Here is a 2,703-nt window from a genome sequence, read left to right on the forward strand (position 1 = left end):
GACCTCTTGGGCTCAAGCAAACCTCCCACTCCAGCCTCCTGAGCAGCTGGGACCACAGGCATGTACCACCACACCTGGCTAATTTAAATTTTTTTTGCAGAGACAGGGTCTCATTATGTTACCTAGGCTGGTCTTAAACCACTGGGCTCAAGCAATCCTGCTGCCTCCCAAAGTGTTGGGATTATAAGTGTGAACCACTATCCCCAGCCTGGATTTTCTTGTAAACACATAGTCCAGCTGCCCAGAAAAAAAATAAATTACTATTCCTATTTAAGTAGGTTTCCTCTTTCAGGGATGCTTTTCTTGATGGCTTGACATGTGATATGGTTTGGACTTGTGTCCTCACCCAAATCTCATGTGGAATTGTAATCCTCAATGTTGGGGGAGGGGCCTGGTGGGAGGTGATTGGATCATGAGGGTGGATTTCCCCCTTGCTGTTCTCTGATAGTGAGTGAGTTCTCTACGAGATCTGGTTGTTTAAAAGTGTGTAGCACCTCCCTGCTTTGCTTTCTTCCTCCTCTGGCCATGTGAAAAGGTTCCTCCTTCCTCTTCACCTTCTGCCACAATTTTAAGTTTCCCAAGACCTCCCCAGTCATGCTTCCTGTACAGCCTGTGGAACTGTGAGCCAATTAAACCTCTTTCTTTTATAAATTTCCCAGTTTCAGGTAGTTCTTTATAGCAGTGGAAGAACAAATACAACATGGTTCTAGTTATCCTATATATTTCTTGAATTTTTGAAAAATATGCTTTGAGAAATATTAGGTAAACATTTTCAGTGGAGATAAAACACTAATGTTATCTTGATAGTGTACATACCACAATTTAAACATTACATTCCCCAATTATTAGACATTTAGATATTTTCCAGTTTTTTGCTATTATAAACAAACCTGTGATGTATCAGGATAATCCCTGCAACTGCAGTTACTGAGTTGTATGGTATGCTATGAGAAGTTTTTGGATCTAACCACATACTGCTTATTTGTATTCCAAGAATTTTACCCATTAACTCCTGCCTCAACCGATTAAATATTAGAGGAAACTCTCACCAGCCCACTAGGAAGATCTTTTAAATAAAAGTTTTGCCTACACATTAACGTTTTAAAAATATTTAATTTACATACAGCTTTTGAAGAACTCCCCATCCAGGTCTGTCATTCTCAATTGGCCTCTACGAGTCTCAAGCTTACTAGGTAGAAAGTAACTAAAGTCATAAAGCACTTGGTGGAAATGCAGGAAATGCCAAATAGTAAACAATAATTACTACAGGCTTAGGCAATCAGATGGTAGTTTTGCATACAAACAAAAGCAGGAATCTAAGATGCTAAATAATTTGTTCTTTTTTTTTTTTTTTTTTTTTTTGAGACTGTGTCTCGCTCTGTCACCCAGGCTGCAGTACAGTGACATGAATTCGGCTCCCTGCAGCCTGGATCTCAATCTCCCAGCCTCAAGCGATCCTCCTACCTAAACCTCATGAGTAGCTCGAGGACCACTACGCCTAGCTAATTTTTGTATTTTCTGTAGAGACGAGGTTCCCCCATGTTGCTCAGACTGGTCTCGAACTCTTGGGTTTAAGTAAACCGCCCGCCTCGGCCTCCCAGAATGTGAGGACCCGCCTGGCCTAAAATAATGTTATCACTTAATTCTTTTCATAAACTTTATTGACAAAGATTGGTGTGTTTTTTTAAAAAGCCTTTTAAAATTTTTGGTAAAGTATTACCTGAGAAAAGATTAAATGCATTGTTGAATATAAAAAGATCTATTTTATAGAGTTGTTTATGAGTGTGAACACACAAAAGGTTAAATGGTCAACCTTACAGCAGTCGATAAAATAGATCTCTCACATTCTCTGAGTATATCTGAGAATATTGAAAAAGTGCATTTCAAAATCACTGGCTAGGGTTTAGTGACAGCTAGGTAGACCTCGGTTCCCTTTCCTATTGGGCCCTGGACTTCCCATCCCTATTTTCTTCCTCAGGTGTATTAATACTGGCAGGGCCTGGGAGACTGACGCTAGGAAAGAGGTGTGTAATGTGAGGACACTTCAGATTCTTTCCTGACCTTAGAATTCAGCTAAACCTCCACATAGACCCTCTGCTCAAAAATGAGTAAATACATAAATTTAAAAATGAATAAAAGAGAAATCCGTTCCCACCACCCACCTTCAGGACTAAAACAGAAAAATCAATGAGCTGCGCTTCACAACCATACCAAAACCAAACAAATACCAACTCAAACCCTCCCTCACATCCTCCCACATCTTCCCAGCGCTTCGCTATCTCACAGGACCCAACTGACCCCTGGCTTCGCCCCATTGCAGCTGGCGTCTCCTAGGCGCAACGCATGCCCCTAACCTCGGGGTTCTTTTCCTCTCCTTTCCACCCCGGCGAGGAGCTGTCTCAGGGTCGACCCGAACTACAATACCCAGCATCCTGTGCGGCGCGGGGAAGGAAGCCCGAGAATGAGAGAAAGCGGTTCCGAGGGGATAGCGGGCCAGTAAGGGCCGCTCCTCTTTTGAAGCCGTTTTGCGTCTCTTTCCGCCGGTGGCGTCGGCGCTCACGCAGGGGCGGGTCCCGGTAGCGCGAGGCGGTGCAGGGCGGGAAGGGGAAAATGCCAAATAGTAAACAATAATTACTACAGGCTTAGGCAATCAGATGGTAGTTTTGCATACAAACAAAAGCAGGAATCTAAGATGCTAAATAA

General features: G+C 42.8%; 1 protein-coding gene across 3 annotated transcripts in view; it reads left to right on the plus strand.

The window, feature by feature from the left end:
* The first annotated feature begins 2,430 nt into the window (after positions 1-2,430).
* ZNF451 (zinc finger protein 451) overlaps positions 2,431-2,703 on the plus strand; it is an 82,430-nt gene continuing 82,157 nt past the window's right edge. For 2 of the 3 annotated variants that reach the window (XM_012002067.1, XM_012002068.1), the window contains exon 1: positions 2,431-2,612. The gene's annotated coding sequence lies outside the window, so the exon portion shown is untranslated. The remainder of the gene's footprint in view (positions 2,613-2,703) is intronic. The other variant, XM_012002069.1, reaches the window with a different exon arrangement.

The sequence above is a fragment of the Mandrillus leucophaeus genome, unplaced genomic scaffold, assembly GCF_000951045.1.
Source record: "Mandrillus leucophaeus isolate KB7577 unplaced genomic scaffold, Mleu.le_1.0 Scaffold676, whole genome shotgun sequence".
NCBI classification, from domain to species: Eukaryota; Metazoa; Chordata; class Mammalia; order Primates; family Cercopithecidae; genus Mandrillus; species Mandrillus leucophaeus.